Raw genomic sequence first — 14,938 nt, forward strand, 5'->3', positions numbered from 1 at the left:
ATGGTAGTTTTTTGCATGACACATCTCATTTTTCCTCATAAACAGCACTGCAGTAAATCCTTCGACGCTTCTGTATTCTACTGTGGAAGACTTTCCCAGAGCTAGACACACTTCATACCTCAATGCCTGTATCTTACATCGAAAGTTGATTATCGACAATTTCCTATTTTGAGTACAGATATCTCGACTCTTTCTCCTGTTCTGGCTGTAGTAACTGGATGACGACCTGTAAATGGTCGTTACTTTGAAATTAAATTTTTTCCACGCTTTAATTTTTAATTGAATTTTTATGCTATGTCTAAAATACAAGCATTTTTATGCTTTGTTTAATATATAATGCCTTTTGTGCTATAATATGCTTTTAGGTCTAAATGTAATTTCGAAACTTTCAAGGAATTGTGTCATTCATAATCGTAGCAACAGTTGTGATAATGAAATTAAAACCCCATAATATTTTTATCTATGCTGTTAAGGTGATAAAATAAAATCCTTCAAACAGCTTTGCTCGTTAATGGAAGGGAGGAAGTTGTGAAGCTCAAGGGATGTGTGTTGAAGGAGGTATCTACTCGGAGAAAGCTATCCTTCATCCGTTGCTTATAACACTATTGTTATCCTGATACAATCCCGCCGTGGTGAGAGCTTGATCAATTAAGTCATCAGTCATCTCATTCATTTTCGATAGATTTTCGGGAATTAAAAGCACAAGAAACAAAGAATCTATTTCAGAGATAAATGTACAGGTTACACTTAACCCGACGAGTGTCTGTTGCTGTTAACGGTGAAGACACATTTCAAGTCAACGAATCTCTCTCGGGGCAAATGGTGAAGTGATTAAAGAAAAGATGAAAGAGGGCTAAGTTAAAATATAGGGAGACACCAAGTCTGTTAAAGGAGAAATCAAAGCAGGCCAAGAAAAGATGGAAGGGGCCCTCAAGTCTGTTCATGGGAAGATGGAAGCAGGTCAAGAGGGGGGGGAACAGCAATTACTGCCATAATAAAAAAATCGAGGTTACTGAAGGCAGAACAGACATAGTTGAAGAAATTGAAGAAATAGTTTCTACTATCAAACCAAAAATGGAGGACAGAGTTCCAGCTGCTGTTACAATAAAGTTAACAGCTTAAAGAAATCTATAGTGGCAGCTGGAAACAATTCTGACAGCTTTAAATCTACGTCCTCTCGATCCTCTCTAAAACTTTCCCCATATGATAGGAAGACCTTCCGACAAGTGTATAAGGCTCAGTTCTCTATAGTGGCGCACGAAAATTGATGGGATTCCTAAGTTAAGGCTTGTCATGTCGCCGCTTCTCTGAGAGCAGCCGCAACGGACATCATTCATACTCTACCAGAAAACCGGAGATAAGACTTCGAGGCTGTATTGGAATTGCGCTTTGGAAAGAAATGATTAAAAAATTATAGCAAGCTTCAGTTAAATCTTGCCAACAGAAGACCACGCCATATCACAAATATAAAAATTTTATACACTTATTTTGGATAATCAGAAGAACTTTCAAAAATTTATAATATAACTGATTCTTATTATTTTACTCAAAACTGGAACCCACAGCTTTCTGCCAGTAATATATCCATCTGTTAATAAATCCACGTTAACTAATTGATGTATAAATTCATGAAAGATTAAAGAGATACTCCAGAAGTTAAGGCCTCTGTTTCTTGTATGAGGTAAGTAGCTTTTTGCGCTGCATTTGACATTCTGTTATATTAAAAAAATTAAAACCTCACTCCATTATATATAAAAAAATATAATAATAATAACTACATATGAAAAAGTTAATAGTTTTTTTTATAAAGGAGAGTTCAAAGTTTATTTTAACGTATTCTATATTTGCATACAATTATTCATTAATTTTAACATTATATACCATATTGCATGCCAATTTTTTTTCAAAAATATTTCATTCATTTTTCAGATTCATATTCTCAAACTAATTATAAAATTATTAGCAATAATTCAAAATTTTCAACGTAAATTCAAAACTATGATTATATGATTTTATGGCTTTCAAGCGGGCTTCCCCTAACGACCGCCGGAGGGAATACAGCGTTCAGAAAATGGAAAACGACAACACAAAGAAAAAGTTAAAAAATAAAGGATTTTTAGGAAAACAATAACCGAATAATACGAATCAATGGTGAGAGAGGTGTTGTGCGGATGTCTTGTCGTCTGCCTTTGGACTTTTGTAAATCTGGTAATTCATTTTTTATGATGTGAATAATAAAATATGAATAAAAAGTCTTCTGTTATAATACCAACAGGCATAACTGCAGTGTAATGCTAATTTTAAAAGAGAATAAAGTATTTAGAAGCTAACAACCCTTAGAATTATTGCCCCTTGGTTATAATTGCTTAATTTAATCCTTAAAAATAATTTAAAAATTAGGAAAAATATATTACAAGGTGACCCCTGGCGAAAATTGCCGACTTTTTTTTGGGGGGGGGCAGTTTACGTGTAACGCCTTGCAAATTAAAATGCGCCGAAAACATAATGCAATAAAACATAAAGAAAAATAATCTGAATAAAATGCATTGTAAAACAAAATAAAACAATAAATAATATAAAAATTTAACTGCATATTATCTAATGGGTGCAGTAAAAAAAGGAAACATCTTTTTGTCTTATTTAGAGATTTCTGTGTCTTCAGTTTGCGGCACATACCGATTATTAATTTAACTTTCATTTACACACCAGTCAATCAATGCTTTCTTTTCCATTCGTTCTGTACCGTACGTAGAAAATTTCAGGTTAATCTTACCACCAGCAGCCATTTTACAGTGTAAAGGAGAAAATAAGTAGCATACTTCCTAACTGACCTCCAAAGCAGAAATAAGCCGTGAAAACTGTTCTCTCAGTAATCAAAATTATCAAAATCAGCATGATCCCACATTACAACCGATCAGGTTATTATACGGTTTCCAACAAGTGAAATGTACTGCAAAATACTCAAGTTACCATAAATGAAGCAATATATTGGCGATAATCGAAGGGGCACCTCGAAATATAGACCACTCTTAAAATCATAAAATTACATACTTACTTTATTAAATCAAATTATTAACATTCAAATTTCTAATACCATAAAATTATATTTTTTCACGTAATATTGCTGAGATTTTTTAAAATTCAATTCAGTAATAAAAATATAAATTTATAATTTAAATGTAATTACTGAAAAGCAGATGTGAAAGTAATTCTCTAATGCACACTTAAAGCACAGTTTTCAATCCTGTACAAATGAAAAATAGCCTGTTTAATTTATTGTAATAAAAGCCGAAAGAAGCAATGAGTAAATAAGCAGTTCGGTGAACTTAAAGCATTAAAGCATTTTCATTTATAAACGCTATGCATGATTATTTTTTGAAGCGTTGACAGGTTAAATGATGCAGTCATAGATGAATGATGGTAGATTTTTTTTCACTTCTTATTTGTTGCTTTGAATTTATCACACATGCGAAGATTTGAAGAGCTGAATAATTTTCCATTGGTGAATTATTTTGAATCAGCTTAGAATTTACCATTTCAGAACGTAAGCTACGATCGCTACTTTCTACTGTTCCCCATCTAGTACAGAAGGACATAGCTTTCGAGCCATTCTACAAAGCTTATTACCGAACTTCTATTACCAACTACCAAACTCCAAAACTGGAGACATATTTCATCAACGCACGGCTACTATAAATATCCGAAAAACTGCATTGAAGTTTCAGCATGCTTCCATCTTGAAGCTTTGCAGAGGCTAAAGTAAAGCTCCCGCTATTTTCCGGCCAACTTAACTATGCACTGTATGCTACTGTACGATTCCACCCTACTTTGACTGTCAGCTCCTGGATCTGTACAGAAAGAGATGGCAGACGACTTTTGCCTGTTTTACTCCTTACATATAATAAACAAAAACTCAGGATTATGTTAAAAAAGGTCTTCATTAACATGTCAGTACACTGGCTACACAAGACTTAAATATAACAGAACACAAGCTCCACAGGTTGCGTAAAATACAGAACATATGTTCAAGTCACATTAGTTATTAAATACAAAGTTAGACTCGCTTAAATAATCTTTCGTTCAGGCCTCAATTATTTTACGAATCAAGAATTTTGTGCATAAACACAGCCTTGACTAAAAGTTTTAGGAATCTAATAATGAGACATTGGCCGCCCAGACGGTATAATAGTTAGAGTTGCATGACCAAAGAATATGTATGTAAAGAAGGAAAGGTTCCAGAGACGTAATGTAAACCAGTATGCTATTACGCCGCTGGAAAGCGGAGGGAAAATTCACCAAGGAATTTGGCAACGAAACCTGGTGGTGAGAAAATTTCCTTTCGCGGTGTGTACAGGAAATTGAGGAGCACGTGTTAATAAGAAACGTTCTTTGACAAAACATCTTTCTTTGACTTTTCGCGATAATTTAAACTGGAATTTTCGTACTTTTTTCTGCTCAAAATAACTAATCCATTAATTAATTTACTTGCTCGAAAAAATACTTTCTTTTCCTTTAAAGCTTAAAAAATTTAAAACGATATTTATTTTATAAACTCTTGATAAACCTGACCCTCGAACTTTGACGCCGGTTTCGAGCTTTGACGACAGATATCTCGCGCATGCGCAGCTGTTTCCCTCTACATTGGGACGAAGTCACTCCTGCTGCGGAGTTTTCCTTCTTAAAAATACATAATATTTGGCCTGACTGCTATACCAAAGGGCCCGGATTCGAATCCCGAAGAAGGCATGGTTGCAAATTTGTCTGCCCCTTCATAGCAGACAACAGTGACCGACTGTTAGGTTCCTCCACAGTAAAATGGCCACCATTTCTGGCCTTAGGAGTGACCAGTGCCGTCATATAGCTGCATATACCAATTTGAATAGTGTAGCTAGGGTTTTCAGCGCCCGGGAACAACTGAAGATCTCGCCCCATCTCCTGTTTGACAACAGTAATTTGTAATTAAATAGAACAGCGGATTGATTTTGGGTACGGCACGATAAATTTACATCATTCAAAAGTGCCTTGAATGTGCGGCGTATTTGTAATATCAGTTTGACGCCCACAGGAAGCTTCACCCGGAGACAAATACTCCCCTCACTTCCTTTAGCTACGGCCCTGCTTGTGGAGTGAGTGGCATCATATGTTAATTCCCGATGGATGTTAGATGGGCGAGTGGAGGTGCGAATTCTTGTCAACTAACGAGTCTACAATATATTTCTCCCGCCTTCTTAGCATGCCTTTGTAGTGTAGGGGTCAGCACGCTCGGTGCGTATTCGAGAGCTCTATGGTTCGATTCCCAGCAAGGACATTGCTCATTTTTCATCTCTCCATTCTTCGAAATAACATAATGTCTCTACAAGTCTACTTCTGCTACGACCCGCAGTGGGGTAGTTGATTAATGCTCTCTCGCTGTTGTGATTTCAGTGTTATAACTGCGACTAGCTCGAAGCGACATTTACGAGCAGAGAATGTAAGTGCAATGCAAGAGTCCCACTACAATTGAGTAAAAATCTTTTTCTTCTGAGACCAGAACCTGAAGTGTAAATGAAAAGCTCTACCACCGTCCCCAAAAGAGTTCGTTTGTGAATTCCAATTCAATAAAATTTGGGCGTGTTTAACTAGATCTTGCGGCCACCATGAAAGCATGTTCACGAAGAATGCGCATTCAGCACATAAAATGAGCTAAGACTCGCTTTTCTTTTTACTTCTTTCCTCTACATGATAGTAAATATATTTCGTTCACCATCTTAAGGAATGGTCCTTCTCGGCCGCTCTTCCTTGCTTTAATTTTGACTAAAGCAAAACTTTCCTGCCTTGATTTTGAGTAAGCCTTCAGTATTGATTAGTAGAAAATTTCACATTAGCGAAGAAAAGACAGGTACTTCCAGCCAATACTTTCTGCCTAACCAACCACCCTTCTTTTTGTTGAACAGACGGACACTTGGTTAAGAGAATTCGTCTGGAAATACAAGGTCCATCGGTCTTTTAGTCTCGTGACAGAAAACGCTATTCAGGGTATGGAGTAAGGGAGAAATTCAAAATGCATTCACTGGAAGGGGACACACACATACAATTAAAATGGCCTCTGAAATCGAAACTATGCCCTTGACTTCGGTCTGACAGTCAGCATCTGCTAACATCTATACCAGGCATGGACAAACTGCGGTGCGACTTTCTAACATCTTACTGCGGCTTGCGACCTTGTGGCTCTTTATCACATTAAATGGAAATTGCTCTCAGTAAACAGTAGCTTAATTTTTGACAAATAATTGCATTTTGAAGTAGAAATAATGCAGTGATGCGTTTTTTATTAATTACTAATTTGCTTTCTTAAAGTATATTATGTATGTAACAATTTAATTGATTTCAAGCTTTTCGCCGCAGGTTTATAGTCAGAATGACAAACCGAATTCCAAATGATTATTTTTCTGCTAATTACTATCATAGTCATGTTACTTCTAGAGCAGATAATGGCCATCTGGGTAGCACATAATATATTTATACAAAGGCAATTTTAAATTAATGCTCTTGAATGGTTTTTCCTCTGAATTTCAGATAGTTCTTGCTTATGTTCCTCCTGTGTAAATTCCTTGTCTTACAACGACAGTCATGATCCATTGCTTTGAAAGATTTGCTATTCCTCCTAGGATATTAGTTTTACTCAGTCTTTGAATAGCTAGGATAACTGCTGAAAGAACTTCCTTCATGGAAGGAAATCGCTGTCCAGCTCTTTTAATCTGGGAAAAAATTTGAAATGTGGGGATTTTATAGTTAGTCCTTTTACAAGTGAGCTTTGAAGTAATTCCCCGTAATTAAGCAAGTTAAGTCAGTTTTATGCAATTTTCTTCACAGTTTTTGCAATCACTTACACTAAAATGCTGCAGTTACACTTTTTGCACTTGAAACAATTTTTTTCCATTTTAGATCTTTCGCAATAATGCTTTGATAATCCTAGGCAAAATTTGTCATTTACATAACGAGCGGTTGAGCATGGTGAAATTTTTGGGGTCGTGGAGAAAATGGACTTCAGTGGAATGACAGCGACTTCAATGCTGGTCAAAAGCTGTCAATTGCCGTTATTCGCGATAGAAATCTTTCACTTTTATCATGAAACCTTCGTTTAATAACGTTGCATCAATAAAGGAGTGGCCAACTGGACACAAAACTTCTTTTTTTTTTTTTTTAATACACAGCTTCTATCAAGATACTGATGATAGTGCAATCGCTTTAGCTCATGATTTTTCTTCGCATATTACTTGACGAACTTTTTCTTTTTAGCCCTACACAAATATCTTATTAGGTTAGAGCCAGTGTTATGCTCTCTGCCTACCTATGCTTCTAACATGTTTGGTCTCTTTATTCTGCAGTCCGGTGCAGCTGAACAGGTTGTCCTGGTTCTCGTACCTGCACTACCATTCTTTAATCTGTTGATACCTTTGATCTTCTTAATCTTCGATCATCTAGTATGCCTGGCATAACCTTCACGGGAGCTTGGTAATACTAATGAATGTTGTACTGATATCCACTCCCTGATTACTAAAAATTTCACACAATGTACTGTGAAGTTCTGCTGGATTTTAGCCCCATAAACGTTTCGTTTCGAACTGTGATCTTTCATTTTATAAAGTGACCCCCACACGCATGCAAACTCCATTTCAAAGAATTATTACTTTAAAGTGCCGTTTTGTAGAGAACTTAAGTCGAACTTTACTTTTGCCTCCGACCTTTAGTTTCAAATAACTCAAATATATGCAGAACAGGACTAAGTGTGGGAAGCACCAACACATCGCCATTGACAGAACTGGTGTCGCTCCTTCATACTAACCGTCTTGAGAAGAACACCTCCATAGGGCGTACTTACGTCACGCATCGGTGTTAATTGAGAAATTATCATCAGAGCATACATAACTTGTAGTAAAAAGCATGACAGCGAGATACAATTGCTGATGACACATGACAATGACATTACAGTACAATACAACACATTACAGTTGATGGGGAAATATAAATATAAATATACGTATAGGTACACAAATAAACAAATAGAACTGAATGGAAAAACATTAAACATCACTATCTTGGCTAAATTATTGTGATATTAACGTGATGTAATTTGGGACAGTGTAATACATATTTGAGAATTCCATTGCGGGTGTCATGGGTTTAAGTTGTTAGGTTTGCTCAGTGTGCAGTGTCAGTACGAAGTTGCAGTTGATAGATGGTGCACAGTTCATTGACAGCTCATGATAAGTTCATAGATTGAGTCAGAGTTCATAATTCTCATTAACTGCTATTCGAATCAAAGTCTATATTTGTGAAAGTTTACTGGTAGTTTATAGGAGGTACGTAATCTAAGTTACAGTTTACAGCTCGCAGTAACAACCATTGAGTTAAATTCAAGGAATGAGAAAGTTGATAGTCTCATACACATAGTACAGTTCACCAGTTCCGGTTATGCCATTTTTTTATGTGCATAACTGTGGTCGTATTGTATAGGTGCTAAGTCAGTACTGAATATATTCTATTGCATTGATTATAAAGGCAGAACTGGCATTTGTGCCAGAGAAGGAGAGGCACAAGCATTTATATGAGTTATGGTGCACACAGTTCCAGGTCGTGATGATAGAGTGTATTAATTATGATTTTGATAATGATGTGGACTTTCTAGTGCTTTATCAGGAAGCATTTGAGTCTGTTCCTGGAGGTGCGGGATTGCGGATATGATGGTCTGCTCTTATTGGGCACTGGAATAAGTAATGGTCTGGATCACCTGGATTGCCACAAACGCACATTTCAGTCTCTGAAAGGTTCATTCATAGAAGTATTTTGGGTACGGTCCATAACTAGAGATATATTGAGAGAGATAATAATTATAAATAGTACGCTCACCTTCAAAACATGTAGAAGGGAATGCGTCCTTCGGCCTTGGTCCCATTTGTCTCTGCCACTCATCTTTCGCCATCATTTTTAGCGTAAACTTCAGTGCAGAGCGGGGCCATGGGATGCGGATAGTGCTGACTGTTCGAGGGCTTCCTGCTTTGCCAGGAAGTCCGCTCTTTCATTCCCGGTGCAATTGCTATAACCTTTCATTCACGTACGAACGAAGTTCTTTTGGCTGGGGTTGATAATTGTTTGTATTTGTCGGGCTAATGGTGAATTTGTGCAGGGATTTTTAATAGGATAGATTGATGATTGGCTGTCACTGACGATATGGACTGTGTCCGTTGGCAGTTGATGGCGCTCTTGCATAATGCAGAGGATTTCTGTCAGTTCAGCCGGTGCACGCTGTTTAGATCTCTAAGGTGCCCTTTCCATTCTGTGTGTGAGCGAAGGTGTATTTAATGGTTACAGCGCTGCCAACATTTTGCTCGATCTTTGAGTCGTCAGTGAAAGCCATATACTCTGTTGTGAGTGGTGGTTTGTCAAAAATGCAGTGCAGGTTTTGGAGATTCAAAGCTGGGTGATGAAAGTATTTTTTAGGCTGGTCTTCGTAATCTGTTGGGTGGAATGTGGTATCTTTAAAGTTAGTTGTTTTCTTCTTCATTGCGAAGAATGCGTCCATGTGTGCTTCGTTTCTGTAGGGAGTTGTTAGAGTTGGTTGAAAATGCTCTGGTGGTATTTAAGGAAAGATCTTTGTTTGGCGTTTAGAGCTCGTGCCTTCTGGTTGTCATAGGTATTGCCAAAATAGCGGCTGTATATGTGAGGATCTTGTTCACAACGGTTGTAAGTAGTATTTTCATAATTCGGTGGTTCATGCTCCATGAGTAACCAGCATTGTCTTCAGAGCTTGTACTATTTCATAGTGGTGAGCTTTTTATTGTGTAATTACTGAATTTAGTTGAACTTGTTATTAATGGGGAGGCTGAGGTAGTTAATCGTTTCGATGTATCGGATCCTGTGGTTGTCTATTTTAAATGTGGGATTTCGAGTTATAGTTCGTCCCGGTTTGTGGACAATCAGTGCCTGCGATTTTTGGTGTGAGATCTGTAGTTTTATTTTTTGCACAGAGAATTAGAAATTTGAAGTGTGATATTGCAGTTTTCCCGGAGTTGTTCTCTGGTGTGGCTATTGATGATGAAAACTACATCATCCGCAAATGTTATGATTTTTGGCCAGTGATGGGTGGACAGGCCAGTGATGGTCGATAATTTGGTTAAAGATGAAATTCCAGAGGTCCGCGCTCACACAAGATCCCTGTGGACATCCTCTTGATTGTTGCCTTTGATGACTAAGTTGTTGCGGAGTACTATACTTTTTCTATTATGCAGGTAGTCAGTTGTTGTTAGATAGGGGTTTCTTGGACATTGAAGGTCTCTGAGAGCCTGTTTGAGAGCAGGCCACTAGAGGGAGTGAAAAGCGTTCTTCAGGTCGAGGCATAGCAACGCAGAGAGTCGCTGTTGGCCTTTGTTAATTTGAATTTGTGTTAGTGCTGTATCGATGGCATTAATGGTGGAGCTATTCCGTTTAAATTCGAACTGATAAGAGGTATTTTTATTGTCCTTAAATACATGGTATTTCATTTGATTTATGAGGCGTCTTTCGAGTAATTTACCAATAGCGGGCAGAAGATTGCCCGGACATATGAGCTTGGATACTCTGGATTCTTATTCTTAGAGAAAAGCACTATTTGTCCAATTTTTAAAACAATCGGGAAAACACTGGTGAGCCAAACATTTTTTGTAAAACTTGAGCGAAATTTCTGGAGATGCTTTGTTGATTGTTAATGCCGCCGGGGCCTGGCGCTTTGGCTTTGTTAAAGGATTTTACAATTTGAAGCATTTCTTTTCTTGTGAATGGAATGTCATCTGGAGTGTTTGGTGTTTGTGTGGTTCTTTTTGCTCCGGTGTACCTTCTGCACTGTCGTCTTGCAAGAAGATTTGGTCCAGAATGCCGTTGATGGTGGTGCTCGTGAGGTCCGTGCCATTACTTTGTGATGTATTGGTTGTTGCTGGATTTGAGTTGGTTTATAAAGCTTGGATGCGGTCATTTTGTAATGGGCTCCATAGGTAGTTTGATTTTTAGTACAACAGATACTCCAGGACTTTAGTTTTGCTTCAATTAGTTTCTTTTTGTAGATTACACGTTGTTTGCTATAGTCGATCCATGCTGATTTGCGTTCCTCGTCGTTCTCCTTTTCATTCTTAGAGCTTTGAATTTTTTGGCGCTCTGCTCGTAGTTACCTGGTCCACCAGTTGGGCTTGGTGTTGTGATTGACTGTTTTGATTTTAAGGGACGCTTGGCTGATTTATTGGATATGCTTTGTAAGAGTTGTGACATATGCATTAGCTTCATCTTTGGAGTTGATGCTTTGAATTTCATGGAGAATGATATGTGCTTTGGACTTCAGAGCTTCAGTAAATTTCTTTTTTGCATTGCGGTTGATGCGATAACGTAGCGTCTGAGAGTGTGGGACCTCGAATGCGATTTCAAAAGTAATTAGTTGATGGTCCGAGTCTTTTGGGGTTATATGTAGTATGAGGTTATGGGCGTTGATGAAATCTTCCATCAGCATGCCTCTGGTGTTGGTTTGAGGATAACCCCATAAATTACTGGCTGTGTTAAAATCTCCAGAAACCAAATGTGGGCATGGATGTCTTTGAAGTATGTGGTGGAGATCATGAAGTGTAGTCTCTAGTTCCTCACTTGATGACGCGTAAGCGTTGGTAAAGTAGAGATCTGAATTTGATGTTGAAATTGAAATGGTGATAATATCTCTGCACTTCTTGATGACTATTGGTGACCACGTCTTGTTGATGATGTAGATGGCCGCTCTGGGTGCTTGAGATGAGTCCGTAACTTAGTGCGAAATTAAGTTTCATGTCGTCTGCAGGTTTCGTTGAATGAGGTTATGGGTGGCAGTTTCGGAGTGTTGGAGGTAAACCTGAAGTACCTTGATACTGTCGTTGTTCGTTGATTAACATATTAGTGCCGTTGGATGGTGGTTTGATGTAGAAGTCAGATTCATGGTAGAGTTACTCATGATACTGTGTGCGTATTACGAATTCCATTTACTTCACTGTAAGAGGACAGGGATTGGTATATGCAGGATGGTCGAATTCGTAGTGGGAACCGTAGTGTTTGTTATTTATTTCGCAGTTGATGCATGTTGGAGAATCTGAGCGACATTCACTTTCTCGATGTTTTCCACGGTAGTAGGCACAATGAGGTGTGCAGTCCTTAGACCGATGGCTGAAGGCCTGACAATTAAAACATCTATGGGCACCTATAAACTCCGAAATGCTGCTGGTGTGCCAACCAAAGTGTATGGAGCGGAGAGACATTCATGTTTGAAATCCAGTAGGAGAGAAGTCCACGATCCATTTTATTGTATTCTTTCTGTCTTTGAGTTTAAATAATAGCTTGAAGTTGATAGTGTCCGTATTCGTAGCTTGTGAGAGTGTTTGACAGACGGCGTCAGCTGTAATAGTCAGAGGTAATTGATGTATAGCACATTTCGGCGTTCTCATCTTGGGAACTTTGGTGTGACTTATCTCTGTGGCCTTTTTGTGCATTTAAGCAGGTATTTAATTTTATTACGTCGTCTTCGAAAGTACAATGCACTGATATTCCACCTTGTTTTATTGTGATTATCTTTTTGATCTGTTGTTTCAACAGGTTAATAGGGAGAATGCCTTCTAATTTTTCTTGAAGTTTTGTAAATTTCCTGGCGTCGTTGGCATAAATGAGCAGGACTGGTTCCTTAGGTTCTTGCTCGCCATTTGGGCATATGATAGTTACGACGGTGTTGTGTTAGGATGCTCGCACGAACGGGTGACCCTCTCAGTGTGTCGATGTTGTTGACAATCATCTGATTGGTGGGAGTAATCAGCTGGTGTTGATTGGTGTTTATGCTTTCCTTTGCAGCGGTTATTTGCTGCTTGGTCTACTGCTGCAGATTCTGCTGTACCGTTGGTTGCTAGTTTATAAAGCGCTGTTAGAAGAGCACGTAATTCTTTGCGGGGTGCAACTGGAATTGCATATTTTGAGCTGTACCTGTAGTTTGCAACATCGACACAGCGAGAATATAGATACTGTGCACTGAAGTGGGTAATTCTGTATCGTTGTTTTTCTTGTTGTACTGCCAGCAGATTATCACCGATTCTTTGACAATTGGGGATGATTCCGATGTTGTCATTGTTGCCGTTTGACAAAAATGTGTCGTGTTGCGACACGATTTATGGCACACTGCAAGTCTATGATACACAGAGTGATTTATTTGTATTACAAATACGCAGCAAATAACTAAACACTAGAATTAGTTAATGTACAAATAAATTGGGCTGTATTAATGCTAGGATTAATATTGCGTATAATTCAAATGATAATTCAATGAAAAGGATGAAAACTAGGAGTTTGCTGGAAAATGAGAGGGGAAGGTTAAAATAGAGTGTTTATTAAAGAAGGGGACGAAATTAATGGGAAGGTCAGTGCATTATGTTTTTAGAAACTAGGAGAGGAAAGGAGAAGAAAGAAAATGGAATTAAGAGTTTACGAGAATTAAGGAGGAAAAACGGAAGAAATAAAATGTTAAAATTAAAATGGGGGGAGGGAAATTAGACAGGGACTTAGTGCGTTATGTTGTTAGAGACTGGGGGGAGAGATGAAAGAAGGTGGAATTACGAGTTCACGAGAATTAGGGGAGAACGGGAGACATAAAATGTTAATTAAAATGAGGGGGTGGAAGCATTGGACAGGGAGGTTAGTGCATTATGAGGTTAGAGACAAGAGGGGGAGAAGAGAAGAAAGAAGGTGGAATTAAAAATTTATGAGAGTTAGGAGGAGAGAGATGGGAGAAGTAAAATGTCAATTATAAAGGGGGAGGAAAAATTAAACGAAGAGGTTAGTGTAGTACGTTGTTGCAAAGTAGTAGAAAAGGGGGGAAGAAAGGAAGTGAAATTTTGAGTCTACGGAAATCAGGAGAGGAGTTGTAGGAGAAATAAAATGTTAATTAAGCTATAAAAAGGGGGGGAAGAAGAGGTAGTGGAGAAGTGAAGGGTGTTATCAGAAAGGAGACATCGAGATAGGAAGAATGCAAAAAGAACTGGAGCGCTTAGACAATTAGGAGAGAAGATATAGAAGTTTTTAATACGATATTACTATAAAATTTATATTAAAATATGTGAGGGGAGGCTTGTATTTTCAGAAGTGATAAGTGATAGGTTTTCGGAAAGGGGAGAGGCTGTAAATTAAGTAAAAATAGGTGCGATTAAGTTTTGTTGGATAGGGCTGAGAAATTCGAGGAATAAAACGAAATTAAAGTCAATTAAAAATGTAACAACTAGGGAACTGTTGGGTATTGAGAGGGAAAACTTATATGAAATTATATGGGAGATTAAAGGCTATCTATTATTAAAATTTGAAGTGTCTAGGAGAAAAAGAAAGGATTGAGGGCACCTAAGGGTAAAAAAAAAAGCAAGATTTAGGGTTAGGGGCTTATGATATTGAAATTTTCATGAAATGCCTTTCTGTCCGGGTTAGGATTTAGAAAAACTTGTGCTATTACATTCAAAATATCATAAGTCAGGGCAGTAATACATTATCAAGAATCACAACAGTATAATATTAACAGTGAAATTCAGATATTATGGCGATAATAATTCTTTAAATATAATCAGACAGTAGATTCAACTAAGTGAACACTATAATAGAGGAATCCTAGGTGACAAAAGACAATATATTGATAAATGCAGGGTAAAACAGAGCTAAAGATATAAGTCAGCAATTAAATTCTTAATTTGTGTACTATTAATTGTGTAATTAATAGTACACAAATTAAGGTGTTAAGCACAAACATACAATTTAATACTGTATTAAGAACTCAATAGAACAGCTATTGAGTTAGTGACATTATATTAAACAATGATAATAAACAATCATTTCGTCTTAAAGGCAAGGAACTAAGTCAAAAGTCAGTGGCGGGTAGATTGTTGTTGTTTAG

This window comes from Stegodyphus dumicola, chromosome 2, assembly GCF_044657685.1.
Source record: "Stegodyphus dumicola isolate Sdum_Otavi_A_Nest chromosome 2, ASM4465768v1".
NCBI classification, from domain to species: Eukaryota; Metazoa; Arthropoda; class Arachnida; order Araneae; family Eresidae; genus Stegodyphus; species Stegodyphus dumicola.